We start from the raw sequence: 15,350 nt of genomic DNA, 5'->3' as shown, positions 1-15,350 counted from the left end.
CACCAAGGTATGTAATATTAAATCATTCTGAAGATCAAATTGTTGGAGATACAAACAAGGGAGTTATGACAAGAATAAAAATAGCAAATGAAGAGGCATGTCTTATTTCTCAAGTTGAACCGGCAACTGTTATTGAAGCTTGTAAGGATAAACATTGGTTAAAGGCCATGGAAGATGAATTCGATCAAATAGAGAAGACTGAAACTTGGTCTTTAGTTTCTCGGCCTAAAAATAAGAATGTTATTGGAACTAAATGGGTTTTTAGGAATAAACTGAATGAGGATGGTCAAGTTATAAGGAACAAGGCTAGATTGTTTTGTAAAGGATATTCTCAAATGAAAGGAATTGATTATGGTTAGACATTTGCACGTGTAGCTAGAATTGAAGCCGTTAGACTATTTCTTTCCTATGTAGCTTATAAGAACTATAAGGTTTATCAAATGGATGTCAAATGTGCATTTTTGAATGGTGAGCTTGAGGAAGAAGTTTACATTGAGCAACCTAATGGATTTTCACTGACAAATGACAAAGACATGGTTTGCAGATTGAAGAAAGCTTTATATGGTTTGAAACAGGCTCCTAGAGCTTGGTATGCAAGGTTGGATAAATATCTTTTGAAACTTGGTTTTACTAAAGGCAATGTTGATAGTAATCTATATTATAAAATCACTGATAATGCTATTCTGATTATTGAAGTTTTTGTTGATGATATCATTTTTGGAGGAGAAGATAAACTGTGCATGGAATTTGCTAACAACATGAAGAATGAATTTGGAATGTCCATGATTAGTGAGATGAAATTTTTCTTAGGTTTGCAGATTACTCAAACTAACAAATGGATTTTTATCTGTCAAACTAAGCATCTGAGGGAATTGTGGAAAAAGTTTGGTATGGAGAATTTCAAACCGGTAAGTACTTCTATGGCTCCAAGTGAGAAATTATCTATCAAGGATACTTCTACACCAGTAAATTCGACAAGGTATAAATCTATGATTGTTGGTCTATTATATCTAACTCAGACTAGACCTGATATTATGAATGCAGTAAGTATTGTTTCAAGATATCAAAGTAATCCTAAAGAAAATCATGAATGTGCAGTAAAGAGGATATTCTGGTATTTGCAAGGAACAACAGAATATGGTTTATGGTATTCCAGAGATGATGATTACACTTTATGTGCATGTACTGACTCAGATTGGGCAGGTGATACAGATGATAGGAAAAACACTTTTGGTGGTGCTTTCTTTCTTGGAAAGAAACTAGTTTCATGGGTCATCAAAAAACAGTCATGCATTTCTTTATCTACAACGGAAGTTGAGTATGTTGCAGCAGGAACTAATTGCACTCAAGTTTTGTGGATGAAGCAAATTTTTAAGGAGATTAGAGGAAATTGTAGTGAAGCGGTAGTTATCTACTGTGATAACTTTGCAGCTATTGACATGTCTAAGAATCCATTATTTCACTCTAAGACTAAGCATATTTCAATAAAGTATAACTTTCTGAAGGACAAGGTTGAAGCAAAGGAAGTCAAACTAGTTTATGTGAAAACTAAAGAATAGATTGCAGACATATTCACTAAACCGTTGTTTAAAGAATCATTTGAGAATTTGAGAGATAGGTTAGGGGTTTCTGCCCCTCCGATAGAGACTTGATTGATGAAGTTTGTCATCAGTCTGACATGTATTATCAGAGACATTATTCATTCTGGCATTGATGAGTGGAGTTACTACTCAAGGGGGTAGTCAGCTTTGAGATTCAGAGGTTTATATCATTGCTTTGATATTTTTGTCAGATTTCTGGCATTGATGTCAAAGGGGCAGTGATAGTAATGTGAAAAATCATTCTGAACCTTATAGAGATATCATTCACAGGGGGAGACTTGTTTGGCATCTCTTGGTACTTAGATGTTTTTCACATCTAGTGTTTCCATCAATGTCAAAGGGGGAGATTGTTGGCATTATGGATGAACTGATTATGTGTTGCATTGATGTTTTGTCATTGATGTCAACACTAGCTGTTATGGTTGGTTACTGGAAGACAATTTTTGGTTACCAGTAGAAGATCTAGTGTTACCAGCAGAAGAGATTATCTGTTGACACTTCCGACATGTTTGGATTAGTGAAGTATATTAGATTTCATGTGTTATATGCTCCATGAGTTGTGTAGGAGAACCTCCTCAAAAATCCAATCATGGATCTGATGCTGAAGATTAGGATCTTAGGATCATTGTGAATGTCTTTTGTTGGTGAAATTTTCATGTATTCAATAGGGACCCCACAATGTAAACCATTGTCACAAATTAGGCAACTTGATAAGCCAATTTGGACAATTTGGTGTATAAGGGGTATATTGATGTTTGTTTTGATGTTTGATAGGATTTTATGGTGTGTAGGTGATTTTTGGTTGATCCAAGTTGTGTGGATCCCAAATTGGTGTGAATTGACAACTTTGTTAAAAAGTTCAACTTTTGAAAATGCAACTTTTGCAAGAAAAAGTGCAACTTTTCCACTTTTTGTTGTTGTAAGCCTCTCAATGGCTCCAACCTCTTCAAAATTTGGTTGGAAACTATAGGGGAAGTATATAATCCTTGTGGACATGATTCTCAAGGTTAGAGTTATTGTGGATTGAAGTTTGAAGGCAATAAAACATTGAAAAATTGAGTTTTTTTCCAGAAATTCCGAGTTTGCAGAGGTTGTACATCCTTGTACGAATAGAATTTGACAAAATAACTCATGGACTAGATGGAAGGTTGAATGACCTTTTTTTGGTAGTTGTCTAAGGATTTTATCCTTTGTGAGTAGGGAGAACCCTTCAATTTGCTGACTGTAACCCGAAAAGCAAGGGTTTGGCTAGGGTTTTGACCAAAAATGGCCATATCTTGCATTCCTTCCATCTAGAAGATTCTTCCTTTGGTGGAGTGCAGGATTGGTTAATGTATTCTAGGATTTTCATGGGTTTTTGTAGGGAAGGCTTGGTTGTGGAGAGTGTGATGGAAAACTAGGTAGGCATCTCTATGTGACTACCTTAGACAAAATTAGGACAGTCATCCTAAAATCTTATAGCGGTGGATTCCAGGCATGCAACCCTGGAGTTAGAGGTTATTTACCATCCCCCACATTCTCATGTAGTTGGTTTTGTAGTTGGGAATTTATAAATGGGTGTTTCTTTGTAAATTTGGTGTAATCGCCCTAATTAGGTCTCTAGGCTTCTAAGGGGTTCAGGCCTTTAGGTTGCAGATCTTCCCAATCCCTTTTGGGGATGAGTGTAAATACTTAAAGGGTATTTTTAATGGTAGTTATTTTATTAGGGTGTGTGCAATATTTTGGAGATAAGGGCAAAATACCCGCCCAATAGGGCTACTAGCCTAGGGAGTAGGTTTCCAAAGGAGGTATGGGGCATTGATTCCTAAGTCTAAAACCAATGCTTGGAAGAGTACTTAGATGTCATGAGTGGACCAAATCCAAGGCCCCTAAGAGAAATAATCATGGTGGGGCATGTTGGGAATGTTGAAGCTATTTACTCATCCTGAGTAGGTGCCAATCTAGAGGAGTGTGAGTAGTTCAAACCTTAAGGTGTGGAGACCTTCTTGTATGATCCTTGTACAGTTTGGAAGGGATCAAACTAAACCTTTTGGACCTATTCTTAGGTGTGTGAAGGGCTTTGCATCAAGTGGTATCAGAGCTTAGGAGTGTACTTTGGATCGGAGAAGAAGACAAGATGTCCGAGGAAGAGGGATCCCAAGATATCCCATCAAGGATGACCAATATTGAGTTGGTTGTCTTGGTGAAGAAGAAGATAGAAGAGAGTAGAGAAGTTAGGGTTGAGAATCATCCTTGAGAAATAAAATGGACCAGTTGAAGGGAAAAGTGGAGAGGGGAGAGAGAGACTTTGGAGGAGATGAAGAAGGGGATGAAGAGGAGATCCCTAGGCAGGGAGAACTAGAGGTTCATGCAGACCAGAGACCCCTGATGAGTGTCCTCAAGTCCATGGATGTTAGGGTTCCCATAGATACTGAGAGGGAGGGGTGAATCAGTATCTGACCAATAATGTAATTTTCTTAAAATAAAACATGAAGAATATAAAGTAACAGTGTACTGGTATGCAAGAATTAATGTAATAAACAGAATCAAAAACATCCACATGAAAAGAACACCATAACACAAGATGTTTAATGAGGAAACCCAGTGTGGGAAAAACCTCGGTGGGATTTGTGACCCACAATATTCACTTACTGGCCAATAAGAGAATATTACTTACAATAGGGGCCTGCACATGCAGGAAGGCCAACTGCCTAGAGCACACTGCTCAGTGAGAAGTCACACTGACTTACAATGAGGATTATGCTAATCCAATATTTTGTACTACTTTATAATAGCATCTTCAATGCCAGATTCAGTACCGATTCTTGCTCTATTCTTTACATATACCCTTGACCTATAATTCACACATTAGGTCTGTCTAATAATTTTCTTTATGCTACCCTTTTTTTTATCCTACAAATGTCTACAATGATCTCCTTTATATACAAGAGTCATTTTACAATTTGCCAAGTCGGCTTACAATAATAAACAAAATATTACATATCAAAAAATCCTGTTGGCCTCTGTGTCGGTATACAGCTTTTTCTTCTGTGTCGGTGCCAGTGCCGGTGTAGAGTGGTCTTGTTGACGCCGGTGCACTATCTTTCTTGAATAATGCTTTGTCGATAGAATGTATTGCCGGTGCCATAGGATTGCAAGGTTACCATCAATGACAAAACCTTCAATCACACACAATGTCTCATTGGAGTGTCCATATGCCAACAATCTCCCCCTTTGGCATTGATAGCAACACTCATGAGAAATTTCAAAAAGATGTCCAAAAATGTGTAGACCAAAAATTTACCAAAAAAAAATGAGTGACTCCCCCTGAGCATATGATCCCTATGTTTTGAATTTTCTCATCCTACTACTCCCCCTTTGGCATCAATGACAAAGGTTGTCAAGATGTTAGTAGAGTTTGTAGTTATACCAGTCCATGACCTCAACCTTGTAGTTGGGTAGTTATTATCTGAAAAAGATCGCCCAAAATTAAGTTTATACTATCCATAAACTTTTTGCTATCTTTTATTGCTGTTTCAGTTCTCTTCACAGTGCCGGTGAGATGTTGCAATTGCTATGCCGATGTTTTACTTCCCGGTGTTAATGCCTCTAAGATTTCCTTTCATAGAGATGTTAGATAATCCAATCTTGGACTCAGTTTAGATCTCAAGTATTTTGCCTTATTTATTATTGTCTCTTTCTCTTTCTCTTGTTTAAGTAATTATACCTCAAAATTTGCTAACTTACCTTCAAAAATAGATAATGAATCTGGTGAGTTGACAAAATTGTCTGCAAGCTTGTTTATTTCTTCCTGTATCTTGCTTATCTTCTTGTCTATATCTATAGTCAGGAAGTTTGTTTTGCATGTGTCTTTGTACAGGTTTTTGTACTCTTTTAACAAACTACACAGTTCCGGAAGAAGTGTGTCAAAATCTCTGTTACACTTCTTAATTTCTTCCTCAAAGAATTTATGTTTCTCCTTTTCTACAATGTCCTTTATAGATTCTACCTTTATTTGCTCAATATTTCCAAAAATGTATTTACATAGTGTATCCAACTGTCCTAAAGAATCTTTATTATCTATATTACAATTAGGAGCTATTGTTTTCAAAATTGGTATTGAATCATCTATTGCTTTGTAAGCTTGTGAGCTATAGTCAGTTATTTTCTTGATGGATTCAAGTAATACCTTAGTCAGATTTGTTGACTTTGATGGTGACCCAACAAATTGAGTACCGGTGGAAGTGACCATGCTTGTATTGACCTCTAGTAGGTCAGTTTGTGTCTGCAATTCCTTTAGTACTAGTTTTCCTGCTTCATTTCTTACCGGTGGCATCTGTTCTGGAGCCTTTAGCTCTGTCAGTTTCTCTGTTTGTGCTTCAGATTCCATCTTTTTCCCTGTATCCACTGCTAGTTGCTCTATATTTCCTATTACCAGAGGCTCTTTGGCCATATCTGATTTTCACTTGGGTCTTTATCAATTGTTATGTTGATCTTTTGGGTATCAACATTTACAGTGAATAGGACTTCAGGATTTGTTTTTCTATCCTCTGCATCCATGCTTTCAGTTGCTGGTTGGTTTTCAGGGATTGTAATTTTTACAGGTGGAGGTAGGTTATCTTTAATCTTTATGCTTGGAGGTCCACCAACTTTCCCTTTCCCTTTTTCCTTCTGATATACCTTAATAGGCTTGGGATTCCTATATTCTTCTTGTTTTTCTTTTTCAACCAAAAATATGTCCCAACCATCTTTTGTTTCCTCTGAAACCTCTGTAACTCTACCTGCCATCAGTGAAATTTGCTGGTGTGTAGTGGAAAAACCTGTCCGGTTAGCCTGAGCTATCAGATCATCAATTTCTTTTGGGGAGTTTACCGGATATACTGCAAGTAGTTTTTCTATTTTTATTTTCTTGTCCAATTCAATTACTCCTTGCCTTCTGGCCTCAAGTCTTTTGTATAAGTCATCAGGAATTTCTTTTAAGACTTGCATCAAAAAGTTTTTAAACATGTCCATTACACTCTCCTCAACTTTCCCTTTCTCATCAGCCGATAGGGTGTCATAAATTTTCCCTATGTTCTTCAGTTTTCCTTCCTCTGTGATCTCATTTAACAAAATGTCTAGAGGTGCCAAGTCAGTTTTTGCTTTTTTCTTTTTCTTAGGGGTCAGCTTCTTTTTAGGTGTGACCTTTCTGACCGGAGATCTCACAGCTTGTTGTTTCTACCTTGTCCTTCTAGGTGAAGGAGTGGTTACCAGTGAGGGATCTCTTTTCCTAACAACTCTTTTAAAAGTTGTTGGCATATCTCCTTCTGAGGAAGTACCTATTGGTGATAGATGAGCTTCAGGTTGTGGGGCTGCCAACTCATCTTCAGTTATGCCGGTTTTCTTTAATACATCTTCCTTAATGGATTTTGCTTGTCTGGATCCTTTTCTCACAAAAGCTTCTACCTTCTTCACTCTTTTCTTTGACTGAATTTGGCTTTCTATGGTTTCAGCACTACCAAATATTTTTTCTTTAGGTTCATTGGGGGCTTCCAGAAGTGCTTTGGCATAAGTTTCAGCTATGTGGTCATCTGTTTCATAGCCCATTTCTATTATCCAAATTGTCCTGGGGATGACTGCTTCCACCCATATTTCATCCTTTTTGATAATAAAGCATATATCATCTTTGTATTTGTCTACAATCTTCTGTGATAACCTTGTCCTTTTCTTCATTTTTGTCTTTAGAGCTTGGAAAAAGTCATGAATGATGTTATCCTTATTCTCGCCCATGGTATTGAATAGTTCTGTCAGTTGTTTTCCTACCGGTATGTCATATCTGAAATCTTTATATCCTATACCAGGAACTTGTTTTGTTATATGAAGCATTAGACACACTAACAGATTCCCAAATCTAAAGGTTCCTTTGTTATCCTTCTTTATCTTTCCAAGGTTGTCTATCAGTTCATCCTTTAGCCATTCATAGATGTCAATTTTTTCATTGTTGGTTATTATGTCATAAGCACTCTTGATGCATAAACTTGAAACTGAGTTGAGTCTATTGGCATGAGTGGCTTTGTAACCTAATATCATGCTTATGAATCTCACATTTGTATCCTTTACATCATTAACCCTTAAAGATCTTTTATCAGATGTTGCACCTATTAGGTCAATGACTAAATCATTTGAAACTTTCTTGTTTTTATCTGGTCTTTTACCGATGGCCGGTAACCCTGTGACAGCCTTTACCGCTTGCTTGGTGATCTTATGAATTGTGTCTAACCAGAAAAATTCTCCATGAACTCTACTTAATACTATCCTAATCACATCCTTAGGAAATTTAGGAATACTAAGGATTTCTGTGAATCCTAGGGTTTCAATGATTTTGTGTTCAGCTTTGATATTGCTGGTATCATCACATATCTTAGTTTTGTACATGGTTTTGATTTCCTCTTCTCCTAGCTCTTCAATATTGCAGTGAATATACGTTCTAGGGTCTTCATCATATACAAAACCTTTAGGGATTTGAAAGAATGCACCTAAGGTATCATCTTTCTTTGCTATTTTGGGGGCCAACTGAAATATGGGCCTAGGTCTTTTAATTACTTCCACAATAGTAGGGTTTGCTATGTATTCAATTGCAGAGGTAGATGCCATGATAAAATACCTTTTTTTGTCTTGGATGAATGGTTGCTTGGAGTGTTCTTGCTTCTTGCTCAAAATGCCTTAGCTCGGAAATCTTTGTGCTCTCTGAAAGTTTGAAATCATGGTGAAATGAAATGGAGCCAAAACCTTATTTTATAAAGTCTTTTTCGCTACCTACTACATTAATTGCTTGCCGGTAATGTATTCATTTAACTTTATTTGCCGGTAATAAGTGATTTTCAACTTCTTTTCTCTAACCGAGGGAATAATAGCACATGTGTCATTAGATTGCCAAACCCTCAAAATAATTTTCTTCAATTAGATGAAGAACTTCCTGCCGGTGGAGCACTGCTCTGTCTTGCCAGTGGAGCATTTGTTGGTTCTATCGGTGGAGGAGTATTCCCAATATTTAGATCAGCTTTTCTAATCCATTGCTTTGAGAATTCTTTCTTAACCTCTTCAACCTTTTCTTTACCTTTCAAGCTAATACTTTTGTTGTTTACCGGTGTACCTTTACTTCTACAAAATTTAGCAATATAACCAATCTTGTTACATGCATAGCAAGTTACATTATTTTTCTGAATAGCTTTCCCATAACCTATGCCGGTTTGTGTTCTACATTGATTTGATAAATGTCCAAATCTTCCACAAACATAACATCTTACATTCATTCTGCAGTTTTCAGAGTTATGACCAACTTTGTTGCATTTGGAGCATTGACCAGTGGGAGGATTGATATTTTGATAATTCTTAGATCTACATTCATTTGCCCTATGACCATATTTATTATAGTTAAAGCATTTTCCATTGAATTTATAAGTATTAGGAGGTCTTACCGGTTTGCTGTGATCCTGAGTATTTGCAGTACCGGAGCTTTTTCCAACTTCAAATCCAATTCCAGAAGTGTCACCTTTAGGTTTTTGATTCTTCAATAAGATACCAAGTTCTTCTGAACTTTTCTTGAATTTTTCTTTGTGTTGATTTGCAGTTTCCAATTCCCTTTCCAAGATTTCTTTTTGTCTCATTAGTTCATTCGAGTCATTCTGAGTATGCATCAAATCTGTCTTCAACATGTCACTTTCATAGCTAAGTCTTGTGTTCTCATTTGCTACATCACTTAGTCTTCTGGTCAATTCTTCTTCATTCTTCTTTCTGTCCTCAATCTCTTTGCAAAATCTCATAGTCATATCCTACATTTCATTTTTTATTGTCATGATCTCTTGTTTCAACTTGCTTATCATATCATTAAGTGATTCCTTTTCATCATTCTCATTTTGCAATTTTTCACAAAGTTATCTTCTCTTATTTCTTGTAACAGTAAGATTTTCTTGAAGTGCCTAAATGATATCCCGAGCTGCTTTTAATTCATCTTCTAATTTGATATTTTTCAACTTCTTTGTATCGTAGTCAGTAAGAGCTCCTTCAAGTTGCTTCATTAGATTTTCCATCTTTACCGGTGTCAAGATCTTCCTCAAGCTGTTAGGCTTCTAAAAATAGAGGACCAGGCTTTGATACCAATTGTTAGGGTTCCCACAGATACTAAGAGGGGGCGATGAATTAGTATCTGACCGGTAATGTAATTTTCTTAAAATAAAACATGTAGAACATAAAGTAACAATGTACCGGTATGCAAGAATTAATGTAATAAATAGAATCAAAAACATCCACATGAAAAGAACACCATAACACAAGATGTTTAATGAGGAAACCCGGTGTGGGTAAAACCTCGGTGGGATTTGTGACCCACAATATTCACTTACTGGCCAATAAGAGAATATTACTTACAATAGGGGTCTGCACATGCAGGAAGGCCAACTGCCTAGAGCACACTACTCAATGAGAAGTCACACTGACTTACAATGAGGATTATGCTAATCCAATATTCTGCACTGCTTTATAATAGCATCTTTAATGCCAGATTCAGTACCAGTTCTTGCTCTATTCTTTACATATACCCTTGACCTATAATTCACACATTAGGTCTGTCTAATAATTTTCTTTATGCTACCCTTTTTTTAATCCTACAAATGTCTACGATGATCTCCTTTATATACAAGAGTCATTTTACAATTTGCCAAGTCGGCTTACAATAATAAAAAAAATATTACATATCAAAAAATCCTGTCAGCCTCTGTGCTGGTATACAGCTTTTTCTTCTGTGTCGGTGCCGGTGCTGGTGGAGAGTGGTCTTGTTGATGCCGGTGCACTATCTTGCTTGAATAATGCTTTGCTGGTAGAATGTCTTGCCGGTGCCATAGGATTGCAAGGTTGCCATCAATGACAAAACCTTCATTCACACACAATGTCTCATTGGAGTGTCCATATGCCAACAATGGAATGAATAACAATGGATGTGAAGTTAGATCTACCAATGTTTGTAGGCAAGATGGAGCCTGATACAGTGATGGAGTGGATAGACTCCTTGGACAATTTCTTTGAGAGTGAAGACATACCAAAGAACTAAAGGGTGAAGATGGCCCAATCCAAAATGAAAGGGGTTGCACTGAGTTGGTGGACTTTCATCCAAGATGAGAGGGTGAAAGAGGGAAAGAGAAAAGTGGCTACATGGAAGAAGATGATGGCTTTAGTGAAGGAAGCCTATGTTCCAGTGGACTATAATGTCCAATTGCATAAGAGAAGACTGAACTTGAAGCAGAAGGAGATAGATGTGAGTTCCTACATAGAGGAGTTCATGAATTTATGTGTGAAGACCAAGTTAAAGGAGAGTGAAGATGAGAAGGTGGTGAGATATTGCAATGGACTGAGATTTGCCATCCAAGAAGATTTGAACCTCCACACCCCGGAGACACTCCAAAAATGCTTTCAGTTGGCACTTAAGGTGGAGGAGAAACTAAAGAGAAGGCAGGAACAAAATAGCAGAGGAAAAGGGAGACAGAAAAGAGGGAGAAGAGGCCCTTTCAAAGGTAGAGTAAATGGTTTTGGATACCAAGGTGAGTCTAGCCAAGAAGGCACCAGAGGAGAGAGCAATTATAACCAAGGAGGAGGCTACAATCAAAGAGGGAACTTTAGGGGCAGAAGACCATCCTTTAGAGGAATATCCCAAGGCAAAGGACCTCCTAGATGCTATAATTACAACCAAGAAGGGCACATGGCCAATAGGTGTCCGGAGAAGGCTACAAGCTCCATGGGAGAAAGGAGGAGCAACTTGGAGCAGGAATCTGATTTCCAAAGTGTGGCAAGTGCAAACACATATCAAAGTGTTAATGCTCTTGATAGGTATGGCTACCCTGAAATTGGAGAGGCTCTAATGATGAGGAGAGCAGTAACCACCATGAAGGTACCTGACAAGGAGTCCCCACAAAGAAAGTGTCTTTTCAAAACTACCTGCAAGGCAGAAGGAAAGGTATGCAAGGTCTTGATAGACTTCGGGTCTACTAAAAATTTAGTGTCTCTGGAAATGGTAGAGAAGCTTAAGTTGAAAAGGTTTCCACATCCTTACCCCTACAAGGTCTCATGGCTCACTCAAGGTCAGCAAGAAGTGGTAGAAGAGAAGGCTTGGGTAGAGTTTTAGATTGGATCATACAAGGATAGATTTCTACTTGATATAGCCAAGATGGATGCATGTCACCTCCTATTTGGGAGACCTTGGCAGTTTGATTTGAAGGCTTATCATGATGGGGTTAGAAACACATATTCAATCACCAAGGATGGTAAGGTGATATAACTTTTACCCTTGATGGAGAATGAGATAGAATAGAAGGGAAAGGATGCCAAAGTGTTGTTGGTAGAAGGAAAGCAATTCTTGAATGAGATTGCAGAGAAGGGTGCAGTTTGCTATTCCCTCATTCCCAAGTCCAAGATGACAAAGAAGGAGTAGTTTGTAGAGGGGAAAGAAGGACAAAGGCACATAGACTCTATAGTGAGACAGTTACTTGACAAGTATAAAGGCATCATCTCTGATGGAATGCCAAGATCCCTGCCACCGGTGAGAGACATAAGTCATTGCATAGATCTGATCCCTAGATCTACCCTACCAAATAAGGTAGCATACAAGCATACCCCAGATCAAAATGTAGAGATGGAAAGACAAATTGAGGAGTTGCTATAATCAGGGCTAATTGGAAAAAGTCTAATCCCATGTGTAATACCTATTGTCCTTTCACCCAAGAAAGAAGGCACTTGGAGGATATGCATAGACTCAAGGGCCATCAACAAGATAACTATAAGGTATAGGTTCCCAATCCCTAGGATAGAGGATTTACCTGATTGCTTGGGGAGTGCAAAATATTTCACCAAAATGGATCTAAAAAGTGGATACCATTAGATTAGAATAAGGCCAGGGGATGAATGGAAAACAAATTTTAAAACCAATGAGGGGTTATATGAGTGGAAAGTCATGCCATTTGGGTTGTCCAATGCCCCTAGTACCTTTATGAGGTTGATAAATGAGGTCTTGGTGGAGTTCATAGGCAAGTTTGTGATAGTATACCTTGATGATATCTTGATCTTTAGCCACTCAAAGGAAGAGAACCTCACACATATAGATATGATCCTCAAAAGATTACATGAAGAGCAGCTAATGATAAATTTGGATAAGTGTTTGTTCATGTAGGAGGAGATCATCTACTTGGGCTTTGTAATCTCACAAGGTGAGTTGAAAATGGACTAGGAGAAGGTAAGTGCTATACTATCTTGGCCAACACTTAAAACTATGAATGATGTTTGGAGTTTCCATGGATTAGCAACTTTTTAGAGGAAGTTTATAAGGGGATTTAGTCATGTTTGTGCACCAATGCTTGATACCATAAAGGGAGGACAAAAGTGCAAGTTCAGTTGGACCAAGGAGGCAGATGACTCATTTGAAACTTTGAAGAAGGAAGTTGCAGAACAACCAGTCATTGCCCTACCATACTTCAACAAGATATTTCAGGTAGAATGTGATGCAAGCCACATGGCTATTGGGGAAGTACTCAGTCAGGAAGGAAGACCAATTGCCTTTTTTAGTGAAAAACTAAATGATGCCAAGAGGAGATACTCATCCTATTATTTGGAGATGTATGCTTTGGTTAAGTCATTGAAGAAGTGGAGGCACTATTTATTGCCTAAAGAGTTTATAGTTTTCACTAATAATCAGGCACTTAGTTTCATAAATAGTCAAGAGAAGTTAAACCACAAGCACATGAAGTGGCTAGAGACCCTACAAGCCTTCACCTTCAACCTCAAGCACAAAATGGGGGTCAAGAACAAATTTATAGATGCCTTGAGCAGGAGGGTCTTAACCATCAACCAAATCAAGGTGGAAAGTGTCGGTATTGACTCCTTGAAGAACATGTATGATGCTGATGAAGATTTTGGAGATATCTTAAAGGTATGTGAGTCTTTTGGTGAGAGCTATCATGTTGAATTTTTTGATTTTTTGATCCAAGAGGGATTGCTATTCAAGGGTGGACAATTATGCATTCCTAAGTATTCAATGAGACTAAATATTATTAGGGAGAAGCATTATGGAGCAATGGCACGTCATTTTGGTCCTAACAAGACCCTTGACCTCGTGAAAAGACACTACTATTGACCTAAGTTGTAGGCATATGTTAGGAGGTTTGTAGAGACATGTTTGATCTGTTAGAAAGCCAAAGGGAAATCCACTAATGCAGGCTTTTACCAACCCTTACCCATTCCTTCTAGGCCATGGGAAAGCATAAGCATGGATTTTGTGTTGGGTCTGCCTAGGACAAGGAGAGGGTTTGACAGTGTTTTTGTAGTGGTGGACATATTTAGCAAAATGGCTCATTTATTTCCATGCAAAACCTCTTGTGATGCCTCATATGTTGCAGACTTAATTTTCAAAGAGATAGTCGGGATACTTGGGTTACCTCTAAATTTAGTTTCAGATAGGGATGTGAAGTTCATAGGACATTTTTGGAGGACCCTATGGAAGAATTTGGGAACCAACCTATCTTTCGCATCCACCTACCATCCCCAAATGGATGGAAAAACTAAAGTTATCAATAGGTCCTTGGGGAACCTATTAAAATGTTTGACAAGACAGCATGGAGAGAAATGGGACAACATACTATCACAAGTAGAGTTCTCATACAATGACACCATAAATAGAAGCACTGCGAAGTCTCCTTTCCAAATTGTGTGAGGCATCCACCCAAGAGGTGTGTTAGGGTTGAGGGATTTTCCTAAAGAAGAATCCATTAGTGTAGATGGTGAAGCTTTTGCAACAGCTATCAAGGAGGTACATGATCAAGTGAAGTCTCATCTCCAACAATTTGTAGAGAAGTACAAGGCTTATGCTAACAAGAAAAAGAGGGATGTCCATTTTGATGTTGGGAACTTGGTATGGGTACATTTGAAGAAGGAGAGACTCCTAAAAGGCAAACACACAAAGCTCATGCAGAGGAAGATTGGACCATGTCAGATTTTGAAGAAGTGTGGGCATAATGCTTATGAAATCCAACTTCCTCATAATCTTGGATTGTCACCCATTTTCAATGTGTGTGATCTAACACCTTACAAAGGCAATGGAAATGAAGAAGAAGAGCCAATGCAGGTTGCAGCTGATGATGATATTCCAAGGCATGATCCACCAAAGTTGAGCAAGGTTATAGACACTAGAATCACAAAGAGGACAAGGAATAGGGAGTACATATAGTATTTGGTGGCTTGGTAGGGAAAACTAGACTCTGAAGCAGTTTGGATGATAGACAAACAAATTTCTAACCATGGTGCAAACCTCCAAACTCCGATCTCAAGTGGGCTTGAGATCTCTTCTCTTGAGGAGTATGGTCTAGGAGAACCTCCTCATCAAGACAATCATGGATCTGATGATGAATATTAGGATCTTAGGATCACTGTGAATGTCTTTTGTTGGTGAAATTTTCATGTATTCAATAAGGACCCCACCATGTAAACCATTGTCACAAATTAGGCAACTTGATAAGCCAATTTGGACAATTTGGTGTATAAGGGGTATATTGATGTTTGTTTTGATGTTTGATAGGATTTTATGGTGTGTAGGTGATTTTTGGTTGATCAAAGTTGTGTGGATCCCAAATTGGTGTGAATTGACAACTTTGTCAAAAAGTTCAACTTTTGAAAATTCAACGTTCGCAAGCAAAAGTGCAACTTTTCCACTTTTGGTTGTTGTAAGCCTCTCAATGGCTCCAACCTCTTCAAAAA

This window comes from Cryptomeria japonica, chromosome 11 (assembly GCF_030272615.1).
Source record: "Cryptomeria japonica chromosome 11, Sugi_1.0, whole genome shotgun sequence".
Lineage (NCBI taxonomy): Eukaryota > Viridiplantae > Streptophyta > Pinopsida > Cupressales > Cupressaceae > Cryptomeria > Cryptomeria japonica.
The sequence above is the reverse complement of the archived record's forward strand: the minus strand, read 5'-3'. Positions refer to the sequence as shown.